General features: G+C 31.8%; 1 pseudogene; it reads left to right on the plus strand.

The window, feature by feature from the left end:
- Positions 1-18,187, plus strand: part of LOC113383176 — a 109,888-nt pseudogene that overhangs the window by 34,610 nt on the left and 57,091 nt on the right.

Here is an 18,187-nt window from a genome sequence, read left to right on the forward strand (position 1 = left end):
ATGTATTTAGTAATTTTTATTTTTATATTACATGCATTGGCAAACAGCAGAATTTATTATTTTTAGTTAGGACATCTAGAGATTCAGGTGCCGATTTTGCTGTAAAATTAGACCAGTGTTATAGTAAGACTGTGTTACGTAGCAGAATCGGCCCCTAAATTTAATGGGGTAACTAATTTTTGAAATTTGGTGAAAATAATTTTAAACTTTATTAATTATAGCATAAATTATTTTTGCTGGTTTATGATGGCGTTGCATGTTAGAAATATTCCTGCATCGCCTCAAGTGCAGTTTCTAATACGATTCTCAAACAATAAACCATCGTCATGACAAAGGCAAAGGGTCGCTGGTTGCTATTAAAGAAAATTATAAAGTGCATACAGTTTTCTAGCATAAAAATATTATTGAAATCCATAAAAATCGCATATAATTAGTTTACGACCTCGACTATCCGTGTGCGTGCGCGCGCATAAGATAAACTAAATATGTTCTAATTGGTAAATAATAAAATGAAATCAGTGCCCGTACTTTTTATTGCGTATAATGAGCATGTTCGCAACCGTTGGCGTTGCGATTACGTAAATATATGTACGAGATAAGATAAATTATGGATTTTTACCATTATTAGAGGTGATATTGTAGCAATATCCAACAGATGACGTTCATAAACTACGTTTCAATTATGTAACCCGCGGATAAAGTTCATTATTTTCAATTTTCCAAAGTATAAATTAGGATTTTATTCCCTGTACTTATGGCAGGTTATTATTTTTTAATTTGTTGAACGAAAGGTGAATTATCATATATTATTTTGTTGCATAGTTATGATAATATTAAATTATCTACTATTAAAAATGAATTCCTTCAGTCTATGTTTGCCTACTAATAAAGAATATGCGCATTATTTTATATCAGCTTACAAATTATACATGTGAAAATTTAACAGCATAATATATTTTTACAATTTATGTCTTTCTGAAGCAATTAGTTCACAAATCCTTGAAAAGATTGTCGAAAAGAAACATTGAGTGATACATCAGTTACTAGTCATGTGTAGCTGTTCTGGACCAATCTGGACCTACGGAATTGAGCTCTGGGGATGTGCTTATAATTCAAATATAGCTATAATGCAGAGAACTCAGTCAAAAATTTTACGTACAATACTTAATTCTCCGTGGTACGTGACAAATGAAACCATTCACAGCGATCTCAACATGAAAACAAACGTAAACTAGAATCACATTCAAACCCATCAATAGGCGACATTACCCAACCATTTGGCGTAAGAAGACTGTAACGTCAATGGGTTTTAGATTTAGTCTTAGATTAGCTTCAACATAACTTTATCTTTGCAATTGCTAAACTAAGAAGATCTCACTAGAGTTTTTCATAAACATCGCTCTCAAATATTGTCAATTTAGCTTATAGGAATCCTTATGTATTTCTGATTGCTGAATAAAATAGATTTAAAAAAAATGTGTAGCTGTTCTACACAATTTAAAATTCCGAAACAAATAATGATTTCCATTTTATTAAATTATCTCCGTGTTAATCGAATCCTCTCGAGCGCCTTCACACATCCTTTGTTTCCGACAGATGAAATTAACAAAGTCGCTCTTACGGTGACGTCTACCTACGACGATGGTAGTCATAAGTTATTATTTCCATATTTAACCTGCAAACACAGATCAATCAGCGGCAGTGATTGTTTGCTCGTCGTGTTAAAAGCATCCGTAACTTTGCCATCGAGAGGGCCCGAAAAAACATACAAACGTACTGGGTAATACACAAACTCGTATACGAAGTAAATTGTAATATATACACAAATATATGTATGTGTGTATACATATGTGTACTATATGTAGGTACATATGTGCGGTGAAATCAGGAGGGAGATCGAAAAACATGGGTCAACATCGACGTACGAGTGGTTAGGATGAAATGCGCTTCCTAATGCAGATGGCAAACATTGACGGTAGTGGTCGTTTAAGATATTATTATGTCATACATTTTATAAAATTGATAAAATTTCTTACACTATCCAGAACTATTAGAGAAAATTATTCATTGAAATATTCCTTGTATTAGAAAAATAACTCAGTAGTAATCGAGTCTAAAATCGAAATCATCCACAAAAATATAGATTTATAGAGTAATAGCCGATGTTTACGTTCACCGTAAAAGAAAAAAATCAACTTGTTATTAAACATTGCTAAGAAATTAAATTAATTTACTCCCCATATGTCTGTAGAATTAATTTTAATAATTGAACCACTTCTCCCAGGCCTATAATATTTTAAACTGTTTGGTTTGACTATCAACTCTATCACTATGCAAAATTTCATCAAAATCCCAAAAGAGTAAACCTGAGGTTGCCCTTGTTAGCTCAGAAATATGTGCTATCAAACTTGATAACTTCAATTTGCCTTAGAGAAAAACTATTTTTGTGAGCATCCAAATGATATGTAGAGTATTCTATCCCTTATCTATTCTTTGATTTGTATCTAAAATCAGAGCAAGTGTGGTAAATCTATACAAAACCAATCCGGAAACAAGAAACCTAGTTACAAATGGCGCCGCCGATCGCGTTCAAATTTACTTTGCAACCTAATACTCCTGGAAATGTCAACAATGTGGCATTAAAGCTTCTTGAAAACGATCACATCGGGGTGTTTTATTATTTAAAAATTGATTAATGTTCTATCAACATCGGAACAATTTAAAATGGGTGATAAAAAGGAGGAAATGACTTTATAGACTTTTTATTGAATTTAATTAATTAGGTAGCGAATGTAACATACAGGATAATAAAATTGGAGTTGGTTTTTAATACCTTGAAGATTATGAGCTTTCATAAAGATAAAATGATAGCTTTGAATTTGTACTATATTCTGATAAAACCATTTTATTTCGTGGTAACTGTTATGAGAATAGGAGAGCTGGTAAAAAAAAAACGGTAAGACTGAATTCTGTAAACATAGGAGGGATCCAACAATTATGCAAAGTTTAACTCAAAAGACACATGCATTCTTACTCAGATACTATTCGATTTTTTTTAAGTATATTTATTATTACCCCATTTATAGATATGTCGTATGAACCAATAAACTAAAAATTAAATGAAGATATAAAAATCGTTTTAGGTTTTTAGCGGGAGTAAATCTCTTCTTGAATAACGTGTTTTTTTATTAGTGTGATTATTACCTTTGTTGCAAATATTATTTCATTTATCATTTATCTAAACTTAAATTTTCTTATGAGTAAAACAATGAACAGAGACTCAACTATCCCAAGACCACACATATTTGTTTGACTATTTCGGCAATTAACTCAATGCCATTAAGGAAAGACTGGAAGCCGGCCATCGAGTGTACATGATATCGTTTTATGTGTCCAGATCACGCAAACCAGCCCACACAAACAGAGACAGATGTTAATTAAACAAACGTTTATATATCTTCACCTTACGTTTACTTACAGGTAAGACCGAGGCATAGCAAAAATTTAGAAACGAGCCAGAGTCCGAGCTAAAACCTTCACGGTTGATGTAGTTCGTCCTTATAGCACCGTGTTCTTATCTGAACGTTGGAATTTATTAGTGTTCGCTCTATTAATGATTTTTTTGAGATGATCTTGAAATGCCGACGTACAAACGGATCCTTTTAACGCAGGTGTCTCCGAAACACTTCGAAATGTCAACGATAAGGAAGATCATTAGCCTGGGAGAGGATGGATCTGATCTTTGTTTGAAACTGGCAGCTTCGATAAATTTGCTCCGTGATTAATCATTCTTAATGGATGTTGAATTTGTATACATAACTTTTAAATTCAATATTTGCAAATTTATTGCAAAAGTAGACATCTTTTACAAAGCTAGCAAAGTCGAGCACATGTTTTAGGATTCACTCCAATTCATAGAACTACACTTTTTCGATGTGTATACTTATATCTTGTAATTAATATAATTCCTATATAATTTGATTTATGAAATAAAGTCAAATTTTAATTTTGTCTAAAAATATGACCAAATCTCTAAAGTGACATGTTCTTTTATAATTTCAATGTTCATTATGAAATTTTTATTTATTCAATTGTGAAATTTTTCGTAAGTCTATTCTATCAACGGTTCAAATATTGTCATCAATAGATTCCTCTGTCTAAGGTAGATTCCTCTGTCCTATAGCTTTCCAAAACTTTATTATCTCTTCTAACGATCATGCTCAATGACGTTGGGAAGTGGGAACCCTTTTTTCAGCTCCTTTAAAAAATCTCCCGTACCGCAAACGCGACATATAACATAGGACACGGATCCCAGATAAGAAGCCAGATAGAATTTCGGTACTTTATTCGGTAGCCGTGTTATTGTGGGACGCTAACAGATAATATAAAAAAGACTTAGATTCGACACAAAAGATCTCACCGCGAGGTCCTTAAGGAAACTCAACCAAGGACGAGTAATGAAGGCTTTTTGGGAGATAAGCCAAGCGCGAAACGCTGGATGTCTCAAAGGCAACTCGGAGGAGATTCATCGAGGGCAGAATTTTGACATGCGGTGGTCTTCCCTTTATATATATCACGAATTTCTTTTGTGAAACCTGGGCAGGTGGTCTCGAAAAAATTATAATAATAATGGAAAATCGTTGCATGCGCGTAATTTTGAGGTAAAGAAATAATGATACAGATGAATACTAATCTTAGCCATAAATATTACATGACTTGTACATGATTAAACGCCTTTGATCAACTTTGGCAAAAACATCTCTGCGATTTTCCTGAGAGTTCTCATCGAGTTTCACCAAACAGCTTTTAAATTTTTGAATATGGTGCGAGAAAATATTGGCCACTTATCCAAAGCCAAATAAACTTATCCTATAGGAAGCTAAAAAATTGATTTTATTTGAAAATAAATTTACAAAACTTTGTTGCGACCCATACACAGACTTCATGTACACGCATGTGTATTATTCCTTTATGTATAATTAATATTACATAATCCCATGATAAAATGATTTCATATTAACCTTAGATTTCGACATTAACTCTTAATAAACGCCCCTTTAGCGCTTAGCATGTGAAACCACTGTATAATTTTGCATCGTAACGCTCGCAATCACTGTGGTTTTCATGCAGGTATTAATTAAATACATTAAATGGAGGTAATATAATTAACAACGTAAACATCCGGTATTTTAATAATGGACTCATATTCTTACTTTAAGACATGCACTGCTTAATATTTAAAAATTAAAAAAATATAAAGATATTTAGAGTAAATTATTTAGATAAAAATATTCACTTTTTTATTTCCTAAAAATTGTATAAAAAATTTAGATGTTTTTACTTACGCCAAGCTTCATCAAAGTACCAGATGAGCAACCCGCGGGTTTTCCTTGTTAGATTTTTTTTAAATTTGTTATAATCATTTCTATTCGTGTAATCTATTAAATCTAACCATGTATATAATATCCCTCGAATTCTGAGCAATATCAATTCAGATTCGCAATCGCATACAAAATTTATAGCCAAATAGATGCGCATTTTGTATCGGTACATCGCGAGTACAATATTCTGCTAATACTCTGGTACGTTAATCAGTTTCCGCGCCGCTGATTTCTCGCCCATTAATATTTTATTGCCAGCATATTCAGTATATGATGGTGGTATGTTTAATATGTACATTCGTACATAACTCATAAGCTCAATTAGTTATGATAATTGCCTCATTATGCAATTGTTGCACCGTCCGCTAATTATTTCACTTCGGCAATACGCTTCAATAATCGACACCAGTGCGGCCGATAGATCCGATGGCTTTTCAGTGTAATTTGGAGGCTGATTTATTGATAGATTCTGGAATAGATGGAATATTTAGTTGTTGTTTCAACTTAGGCAATAATTAGCTGTGAAAATCACATTACTACATCGCATAATTTCAATACAACCGTATCCATTGCCAAGTTTTTCTTTCAATTCAATATCAATTCACCTAACCTCGTTTACTAAAACTCTAGATTAAAAATTAATGAAGATTGTTGAAAAATCTAACCACAAACTCATCAATTTGCTAAGTGACAACCTATGCAAATAATGCATGGTATTGGAACGCATATAAATGCCAATTGCAGGCCTCATTATTTAAACCGCTGGTGTGCAACATTTTCTAGTCTAAGAAAGAAACTAGTATTAATTTGGATCGACTAAATTTAAAAAAAAAATAAAATGTAAATTTATAAAACTATTTCATATATGATTGTCCATTTTTGTATTTAAATGCCCAATAAACCCATAATTTTACGCATTCGAACAGTTTTTTTTTTTTTTTTAATTATTATATTTGCTACAGCTTTTAAATAATTAACATTTAGTAAGAGTAATGAACAATTATATAAATTTAATAAAAAGAGCGCAAAATAAAAAATAGAATTTGAACAGTTGAATCATTTTTATAAAATTTTGCTATATTCAACTTCAAATTTCAATAAAATGATGCATATATAATATATGGGCTGAAATAGCTATTGGTAGTATTTCTGATGGCTAAAACTATTAGCTAATTTCCATAGATTTTTAAAATCTATGATAAATGTTTGATTTTTTTTATCCAATTTTCTATTATCCTTGACCACATATGGTTTTTAATGTTTTACACTACATCAGAGCGTAAAAACGTACAATATATCGTATAAACCGTAGTGAAGATATATAACGATCGTTTGTTCGACACACATATACATCACTTCTAATCACATTAGGGATTCTATTATCCGCCATTATAGGTGGTATTGAGAGCGAAAAGGCTCCAGATGTCAGAAAACAGAAAATACAACACAGAACTTACCCTAGTTTAAAAGTATTGCAGAAAAATCCTGTTTATGAAAGAGAGAAAGGATAGAGGATAAAGGATATAGGACCTTCAATTTGAATTTGGGAATCATACACCATAAATATTTTTAAAAATCATACAGAAAACAATTTTGGTATTAATTAAAATTATGAAAAATTGTCCATTCCATCCTGTATCTAGATGCAGTAAAGTGAAATTCAAGTAATTTTCTCTCCAATTTCGTTTTCTGAGTTTCGTCAATCTTTGCTTATGGCAACTGCATCATAATTTAATCATAAATTTTATTGATTTTGATACTTCAAATTTTCTATATTATATATCCATCAATTCTCATAGACCACAATTTCAAATCCATTCCACTTTCACTAAATCATCCCATGACGGGTATGATTCTCGATATAATTGTCAACAAAATTTGTCGTGCGGACAATAGGGCGGGCGTCACAGTCTTTCCGATGCCGTCAGTATATTTATTATTTACACGGCACATTAAAAACATGCAGTAATTCAAAATATAATATACAAAATAGGCGTCGACAATAGGCGCCATACTGTGCCTATGGCCTGTACGACGAGAGCCCCATGCCGAGTCCCAAAACAAGGGATTACAGCTGTACATATTGTTCGGCTCAGACGGGGTTCATTATATGAAATTTTTTGTTGTTTACCTTATTTCGGTAGCAGATTGACGTAAAATAAGGTTTTGGTAAAGGTACAAGCCTTTTATAGAAACTGCTAACTTGAGAATAAATTTTAGATAAATTGAATAAAAATACATACATAATAAATGATAATTGGATTATCCATTTAGTAGACAAAACTCAGAAATTTTTCGTTGCTTTATGGCTATTCGAGTCAGCTTTGATTAAAAATCATTAAATAATAATTTGTCATGACTGCTTGCAAGGAGTTCATCCAAAGCACTGAAGGGGAGTAATGTGGTAATTCGAGTCAGCCTTGATTAGGAATCATTAAAACTATATATTGTCATGAAATACCAACGAATAGGTTTTCAACATTTGTTTTATTTTAATTAATGAATTTTCACAACTTCTATAATTTGGTTTCGCAATTTAAGGAAATATGCATTGAAATACCAATACAACATATTAAAGCAATTTATCACAAATGAAGATGCTTTTGGTGGGATTATCAATAAGCAGTATAAGTACAATTTAAGCAACAATTTAATTAGGTATAGTACTATTACATCCAATAGTTCTTCTATCGATTCCTTTATTTTGATCGTTATAGCACAAATTACGTACATCTTTTATATATTATTTTACATATTATCAAACGATGATACACATCTCACATCTCACAAAAGTCCCTTTGTTCACAATGCGATCATAATTTGACAGTCGAGTCAGTCGGTACGAGGCCGAAACTTTTTACGCAAAATTTATGTCCCCGGCGTCCTTTTTACTTTTAGTTTTACAGATAGAGCCGACGCTGTCGTGCATTCGTTTTTCGCCGAGCAAAAAATCGAGAAATACAAAAAAGTGCGATAAAAATCTTCAAAAATACAATCTTTATGATATTGTCTTTGCAAGGTGAGCTTTCAGACCGAGACAAGTGTCCGATCCATCATCAACGATCATCAGTTTTATAGTTTTAAGGATTTTTTCTGAATCAGGTAACAGAATAATGACGCATGAGATTAATAAATCAACTTTGAGGCGGAAAAGGAAAGGAACTTGGTTAATATATTATTTTAGAAAAATGATTTTTCGGTAAAATTCTGCGGATCTCAAAAAATAAAATAGATTATTGAATCCTAAAGCCCAGAAGATAATTAATTTAAAGCATGTAATTTATCATAGTGAATTTATTAATTTTATATCCACGAGCCGAACACAATAGTTCTACACTAATTGCAAAGCATTTTAGTATGCGATATGATAAAAATTTACACGTTAAAATTTTAGTATATTTTGTGTGGAATAAGTCTATTCCAATAATTAAATTCATCATAATTTTTACGTTTTTAGTCGTAGTTTTAGTCTTTTAACGAGTTTAATTAAATTTATCATAATTTTTACCCTCCAGCCTAGTAAGTTTAGTTTAATTTAAAAGAATAATTTTTCAACTTCTCAAATGTATCAGCAATGTTGTAAAGAATCTTAAATTTTAGTACCATCTATATACTTAGAGGGCGTCCATTAATCACGTGAGGTTTTTAGGGGGAGGGGGGGTTTGACAAAAAATCACGAAATATCACGTGGGGGGAGAGGGGAATACTAAGATGTCACGTATATTTATTTTTTAACTAGTTTTTTTAAAAAAAGTTCAAACATTTTCTGGGAGAGGGGGGGTAATTTTGAATATCACCATGGATCACCAAGGGGGAGGGGTGATCTAAAAATCCTTAAAAACTCGCTCACGCCCCATATTTAAAATTTGGGGATTCAAATATTATTTTTATTAGGACAGTGTCAATAGTACTGAGTTTTTATCCTTTTTCCCCAGTATGAAAACGGTGAAAATAATGACTGAATGAAGTCGTTCCCAGATGTTAATTACCGCATTTAATATTTCTTGACACCTGTGTTTGTTTCTAGCGTGATTCCGACTAATATAACATATAGTAGATCAAACAAACGGCTTTTTATGCGAAATGTCCGTACATACGGAGTAGTAAATTAAATCATTTTATCTTTAGCAAAGCGCCGCGCTGATTGCATAAGTAATTAGCAACTTCGCACGTTCCGTTATGGAGAGTAATATTTGAACTAACAAAACTACATACGATTTGTGTATTTTGTAAAACTGGCAGAGTTCGCGAACATACCATTTGCAATTTGCAATAAATGCTTTGAAGGATCACGAATTATTAGTGAAACTAATATAGAAATGATTTTGATCAGTTTTTCAATAATCGCGGTAATGATTTCAAAAGTAAAAATTATTTTATATTGTGCGATCACCATAATGTAAAGGGCGTGGTGCAACTGTCTAACTTGAATTTCAGTAATTTGTCTGTGAAAGTACTATTCAAGAAAAAAAATTATAGGAGCGTATATCCAAAATTCGTAAATTTTCTAAGTGCATAAAAGTAGATATAGAGAAAAAAAGATCACAGACAAAATATATAGAGTTTTCGACAATATTACAAAACTGCTCAAATGGTGTCTGAAATGATTTCTTACAACCTAATTTGATTCTCCTCGCGATATCATTTTTTCTATCAATGTTTGCTATACTGAAATCCTAATTACAACTTCCTAAATGTCAGACACTTGCATAATTTATTGAACCAAACTTGCCAGAAAGAACTAATATCATGAAACTTTGATTCTTGTCTTATGCACATATGATAACTTATATGGCCAGAAATTATATATTGATGTGATTGTTCACTTTTCCTGTTCCACGGTGTAACTAGTAATTTATTGGTGTAATTATAAACTTGCATATCGAAAGTCGTGGTTCGAAAATGAAAATAAAATTAATATGGTGAAGTATTAAGAAAGTTATACAGATACCATAAAACCATGGTATAAAATATATATACAACAAAAAATTCCTATGTCAAAAACACAACATAATATGAATTGTCCATAGAAAACAATAAATCGTGGTTTATCAATGAATCTGCTTATTACTTTTATCATTAGGACATGTCCACAAAATTTAAGTACAAATATAATCTCATAGTTGCACTATTCAAATATTTAATACCTCTTCACTTCAAGTACCTGCCTAGTATTTTTGAGTATTGTTGATTACAAAGGGCAAATATCGGCAATTATAAAATCTCGGTTAATCCTTTTCTCAGACAGCATAAGCCGCCGTTCGCAAATAAACTTCTTAATTCAATTTGGGAAAAAATACCCAAAACGAGAAGGTTTATTAGCAAGTACTCGACATACAAAGGGATAATAAATAAATATGTTTTCTTATCTTTTGTACACGTTTACATTCATATTTCAACCTCAATCCGAAAAGTAAATAAAAGCAAGAGACAGATGTGATTATTTAATAGTAAGATTTTTTAGCGGTAATTGGGCGATGGGATTAATTAAGTTATTAAGAAAACTTTGTTTTTTGATGTCAAGTTTAATTTTAAGTACTGATGTTGAAATGTTTTGATCATTTGCTTTGTATATGCAGCGCGTATCATATAATTGCAAGGATTCTAAATTTGAAATATTTGTATATGCCGAATTAAATCATATCTGAAGTTTGTCAAATTTACTAAAATATATATATATATATATATATATATATATACTCGAATATATAAATATATATAAATTGTCCTAAATAATACAAGTAAATAATTGTACGAGAATGTACAAGAAAGATAGTAAAAAGTATTCGATTTTTATTAATAATGCACTAATTGTAAGTAAATATAATAATCAATAGTTATGGAATATTTGAGTGAAACATTTGCTATAGAGCCATTGATAAAAGCTTTAATCTTATAATCACAGCTTGATATCTAGCAGCCATAACAATATTGGCTTGGAAATATATCCCTGATCATGATTTTAAGTAAGAGAAGCCTTTTAGGACATTGATGCACAATATATTCTATTACTATTAAAAATATCTAATAATAATTTCATCATAAAGAAAAAGGACATCCAATAATTCATTAGGAATAGGAGTTACATTACAAAAACTCATAGAACACTAAAAATGATTTTGATTGTGGTTCAAAAGTAAAATCTAGTTTACACATGGGAGCAAATGTATTTATACACTAAGGGGTAAAAATAATGTATGCCTAAGTATATTATAAAACTAAAAGCTCAAATAAAAGCACTTGCCACAGAGTCCTGGCAAGCCCATTACTCAAATAATTCATAACTATAGGTTATTATATTTACTTAGTGCATTATTAATAAAAATCGAATACTTTTACTATCTTTCTCGTACATTCTCATACAATTATTTATTTGTTTTATTTTGAAAAATTTATATAATATTGTAAATTCTACAAACATCAGATATTTTTAAATTCAGCATATACAAATCTTTCAAATTAAGAAGTAATGTTTGATATTTGATTAGGGCTCCCTTGTGAATTAGTGGTTAAAGCTATGGGATTTCAATCAGATGTCCCATACCATAAGACCTTTTTATCGCTGTTCAAATAATATATAAAAGTTTTTTGATTACATAATCCAACATGAGTAAAAATTTATTGGGTTCAACAACGAATATACAATGTACATAATCTGGGAGCTCAAACAACAAAAATGTGATTTTTACAACAAATTAATGGCTGTGATAGATGTGCGTCCATCTATTCTGTCCAAATAAGTAATATATCACAAATCAGGGCAGCTATTTTCTCTGCTCTTGGAATATCTCGCGGGCTTTCATAGCGAGTAGTCTTGTGAAGACGTACCGCTACTGATCAGCCATGGGGGTTCGATTCAGGTCGGTTACATCAAAGCGAACGAGCAGTGTATTCGCCATGTCGAAATCTTGGTGGTTGTATGTAGTTACTGTCGTTCTACCTCTTTCATATAAGTCGTATTCGGACTCGTATCTCTTTACACGTCTGACTTTTTATTCGGATCTCTTTTCCTCGTATTGGGGGGGACACGGAGATATATATTGGACTCGAGCAACGTTTTCGTTTTGCTCGGTGCTCTGTGTGACACTTCGCATTACTGCAGCAAAGCGCGCGGCTGGCTGGTCACGATCAAAGTGCCCCGGTACCGGCATCAACTACTCTTCTCCCGCTAGTATGCATATCGCATGAGACGTGAACGACAGGAGGATACCTTACTTTAATACACATATTCTTATGTTGATATATTCACAAAGTGGGTAGGCAGCTCTATGCACGACGCTTTCAAGTACGCTCTTTTCATCTCTCGTAGTTTTTAACAACCCTTGTTTTCACATAGCATAAAAATTCAGAAGCGCCCTGCCATACTGACAAGATTTTGAACACATTACTGAGCTAATGATACTTAGTGACCAATTCTTGGATAAAATAAGTATGGTAATGCTATTTACGAATTTATTTATATTTGTATGAGTTGGTAGAAACAAATGTAAAATATCTATATAGACCCATTCCGCGCTTTACACAAAAGATAGGTTCCATAAAAACCGTGCTAAACGACAATCACTATAAAAAGCTCTTTTGGTCAGATGTTAATATGATGAAAAACAAACACATTGAACAAAAAATAAATATACTTATCATTACATTTTCATTCAAATTTAATAGTTTAATAACAGAACATAGTGAAATATCTTGGTCCATTTAGCCAGCAGACTTACTTGAAAAAACCACATAAAAACAAAAAAGCAGCAAATAATGCTCAAAATGAAAGAATTTGATTGGCTACTGCATAAAAAGTCTAAGCTCTCTGTTGAAAATAAGTTGCTGCTATATAAATCAATTATCAAACCAATCTGGACCTACGGAATTGAGCTCTGGGAATGTGCTTACAAATCAAATATAGCAAAAATGCAGAGAACTCAGTCAAAAATTTTACGTACAATTCTTAATTCTCCTTGGTACGTGACAATTGAAACCATTCACAGCGACCTCAACATAAAAACGGTGCAATTAACGTTCAAAGAATTCAAGGAAAAATACAAACGCAAACTGGACTCACATTCGAACCCATCTATAGTTGACATTACTCAACCTTTTGGCATATGGAGATTGAAACGACAATGGCCTTTAGACTTAGTCTTAGATTAGGTCTAATATAATATCATATTAATTGTAAAACTGAGAAGCTCTCATTCAAAATTCTTCTTAGGCGTCGCTCTTAAATATTGTCATTTTAGCTCATATTAATCTTTATGTCGTTCTGATTGCTAAATAAAACTGAGTTAAAAAAAAATCAAATTTAATTGCTGCCATTTCAAATGAACTAGCTTATGCACACATACGTTTTAAATTTGATTATAAAACAAGGCGTTCCTATCTTGTCTACATATTTACATCATAGACAGACTATGTACTAAGAATTCGTGACTGTAACATACATTTTGTAGGGTTGTATTTTGACAGTAAAACAATGAAAATGTTATTGTTAATATAGGCAAATTATAGTTTAATGTTTAAAATTTTGTGTAAATGAAAAATTAATAAAAATCATTTCAAAAAACGTGTAAAAGAAGTACCGTGTAAAACGTGTGATAGGTATATTTGTTGTGCGATCAGGCGATCAAAAATTTTATCCTTACAATAAGTGCAACTTTCTAATGTTTCTTTCGTTTTATGTGTAGATTGCCTGATCCCAAGCAATTACATAACTTTTTGACAGTTTATTACTACCAACTCATAAGAATATAGACCCGCAACACCGCATTACCATAACATTTCTACTTTATCAAAGAATTGGCTAAATAATCATAATTTTAAGAATTCCTACCATTGCACGAAAGTGATAGACACTACCTTGAGTCCCAAGCAAACTATTCCTCTAATACATTTTAATATTATAAATTGTGTTGTCACACCAAGCATCCGTTCCTATATTTATTACCACCATATACCAAAATTTATCAAATGTGCGACATGCGTTTAGCGTGGTTTCGAAGCATTTTGCGTCCCTGCCGTGGATTTCACGGAAGACTAGAGCCGATGGGTCGCTAGATACAATCTTGATAGTATATGTAAAACACAGTCGTTAATACAAAGAAATATGTCATGTAGGAATACATAAACACGAATATTGTGTATTTTCGTACGTGATAAAAATAGTAAACGTTTTTATAAACGGCTGTTATCTTCAGAGGCGGGCATAAATAAAGTGTTTCGCCAGTTTGAGGGGGATGAAATAGATTGCAGAGGTATGAAGGTGTATTTTGCAGAACAATTCGGTAAAAAACTTAAAAACTTTTAATTTCTTAATATAAACAAATGAGTAATGAGTAATAGAAATATGTAAACTGCAGTTGAGCAAATTTTAAAAGAGAACAAACATTCAATAATTAATATGGTTTAATTTAATGGTTATTTTTTGTACATCAAAAATATGAAATAAAACCAAATGACTCCAATGTATTTCTAATAGAGTGTTTACCCTAATGATTATATTATTAATGTTTCTTCCATATCCATCCAAAGTTTTACAAACTTAACCCGACAAATGACGTCTAAATAAATTCGTTTTATTATTTTTCCCAAAATTAGCGTACTAAACGCGATATCATATTTAGCGTACAAAATGTGCTACCTATGGAAGTTCTACACGCGAAAAAATACGGCAACAAAATAAGTGACGGGCGTACGAAATTTACTTCACCATTTGACAGCCAATTACTCGTCCTGGCGAACGAATATTTCTTTCTCTGAGCAATGAGCACACCAGGACTGTTAACTAGGGTTGGGGAAAAAGACAAAAACGAAAAGGTAAAGTTTTAGCAGTAAATTAATAGCTCTACAAAATCATACTCAAAATATCATAATGATAAATTAGTAGATGATGTATTTTGGCACATTTCTTAGACCCACTTCTTATCATTTTATATTTTTTGAAATTAATTTTTTATTTGAACAAACGCTCTATGAACTATATTGTTGAAGTAAATAATCACTCAATCATACACATTTAGATACACACATGTAATTGTTGTCCTAAATTTTGTCCCATCAAATAGTTGCTACTCCAATGATCATTTACCAATACTGCCCAAGTCTCCAATGATTTGATAAAGATGAATATTAAAATGTAGAATGTGTTGCAATGAACAATTTATAATACTTGAATATTGTAATTTTCTTTTTATCTACTAGAGTTTTCTTCTTCAGTCTTCTACATTTATGGTGTCTCTAGAAGTTAGACATTTTTATATAAAATCATGTATTCATTATCCCAATGACCATTTACCAATGCAGTTGTGGTATCCAATGATTTGATGAAGTTGAATGTTAAAATGTAGATTGTGTTGCAATGAACACTTTATGATACTCTATTGGAATTTTTTTGTTTAATCCTCTAGACCATAGGTTCCCAAACATATTTGTGCCGTGGACAAATTGCGATGTTTCATTCAACGACCGAACATTCAATAGTTTCTGGTTCATTCTACTAGTTTCTCAATGCTAGTATTGAAACAGATTGTACGTTTTCAAAAATGCATAATTCGATTCTGATGAAACTCAACATACGTTGTTACTACACTTTACTAAATATTTGGCAGAAATTTAAAGTTGGAACATTCAATAGTTTCTGAGATATGCGAAGTTGATTGGTGGCTGACTCTGCTCTCAATACTAGTATTGAAACAGATTGTACGTTTTCAAAAATGCATAATTCGATTTTGACAAAAATTTACATGCATTGTTACTACACTTTACTAAATATTTGACAAAAATTTAAAGTTGGAAAATTCGATAGTTTTTGAGGTATGCGAGGTTGATGGGTGGCTGGCTTCGCTCTCAATACTAGTATTGAGAGCGATTGTACGTTTTTAAAAAAGCATAATTCGATTTTGATAAAACTTGACACACATTGTAACTATACTTTACCAACATTGTGACCAAAATTTAAAGTTGGAACATTCAATCGTTTCTGAGATATAATAGCGAGGTTGATGGGTGGCTGCCTCCGCGCTCAATACTAACATTCAAAATTTAAATCATTTCTAAATATGCCCATTTTTATTTCGTAGACCCCCAAATTTAGTTTTCCCTGCAGTGGAGGTCCATGTGGACCACTTTGGGAATCGCTAGAGCCTAGACTAGGCTCTGGTGGCTCAAAAAATTCGAAATTGTCTTATATTGTCTCATTTGGGTGGTGACATCTATAATATATGCCAAATTCTTCCTAGTTAATATGTTTTCTGATCAACATTCGAAGTACCTATTTAATGTAAGAATTAACATGGAAATTAGAGAAAATATTTGAAGTTGTGCCAAACAAAATCTTATGTAAATCTTATAGGATTCACATTTAGTCCTATAAGATTCAAACAAGTTGGACGTTTCCCTCAAGAATGCCCTTGTTTTTAGTGATTGAAAAAATCCAAATTTCTGCCGATGATAATGTTTTAATAATAATGATATTTTGTTAAAATCTTCGTCATCCCTAAAACTGCCATCAGTGCTTGTTTCCAAAGGGATGGTAAGTTTCCGTGTCGACTGGCCATTAGGCGCGGCGACGCGACGCCGACGCTTCCATAGCGGCCTCTGATCACACCATTTCAACATTAACTTAACGCGCGCCATTTCGACATTTTTACATATATTCACTACGATTTGTAGCAAGTTTTTCCTTGGGTAGGAAAATCTATGAGCACGAAGAAGAAAACCACACTTTTCACAACGTTTCTGCCGGAATATAGTGTTTGTCGTTATTTATTATTTACGCATGTTTGCATCAAGATAAGGCGAGGCGCGTTTTGTCATTATAAATGACTTTGTTAGTAGGAACGGTTTTAGTAACACATTCTAGGGTGAGAGGGATGTATCATTTTACCCCTGTTTAAATTCCAAGTTTTTTTTAAAAATCGAAAGGACAGAAAAACCATCTCAAATTCAAATTTTTACTCCTGGGGTCAATTTAATGAAATATCATCATCATAGTTACTTGATATTATTTTGAAATCTGGATTGAGAATAATCTAGGTTAATTAAATTATATTCTTTATAATTATTTTTATTACAATGTGCTCGTTTTCTTTCTTCTCCTGGTTATAAAATCTCGCAAGTGAAGGTAATAATACAAAGAACTCTGGCACATGCCACTCGTAAATTAATAAACACATCTGTCTTCTATATTATTATTACCCCCGGATGCGTGTTTATAAAACAAAACAGCCCTTGAGAAATAAAAGTTTTATAAGCATAGTTTAGTCAATGTATTTATGATAATAGATAATATCTGATATACCATCGTTTTAATAACTCGCTTCCTTTTAGTTTTATGTGTGATCATATTTTTTTATTGACGGCGGACTATCGAAAACATAGCTCCTGAGTTTTTTGTTAGTTATTTAGTAGATTAATTAATAATATCGTATTTTATAAGATACATCGAGGTATGTGTTCAAAAAAAGTAAGTGCAACAAAAAAGTACATGGATCACGCTAAGCAAAATCGTCCAGTAGCCCCTATCACGCATAGGGCCTGAATTATATAATAGCCCCGACTAATTTTACGGACACGTTTCGTGTAGAATTCTACGCCATTGGCATGATTTCGTGGTAGAAAAGAAAAGGGGTTGTATACATAGTACTACTTAATACGAATTTATAGTAAAAATGGTTGAAATAACGTGTTATATACATTCAACGTAACGTACTCTAATTTTATTAGATTTTTTATGAGTTTTTTCGGACATTTGTAAGTATTTTTAGCTCATTAAAGTAACTATACGCGCAAAATTATATTTCGCTTAGATCTGA

This window comes from Ctenocephalides felis, unplaced genomic scaffold (genome assembly GCF_003426905.1).
Source record: "Ctenocephalides felis isolate EL2017-DRISC unplaced genomic scaffold, ASM342690v1 CF-g0.4_SCAFFOLD_03570, whole genome shotgun sequence".
Taxonomy (NCBI): domain Eukaryota; kingdom Metazoa; phylum Arthropoda; class Insecta; order Siphonaptera; family Pulicidae; genus Ctenocephalides; species Ctenocephalides felis.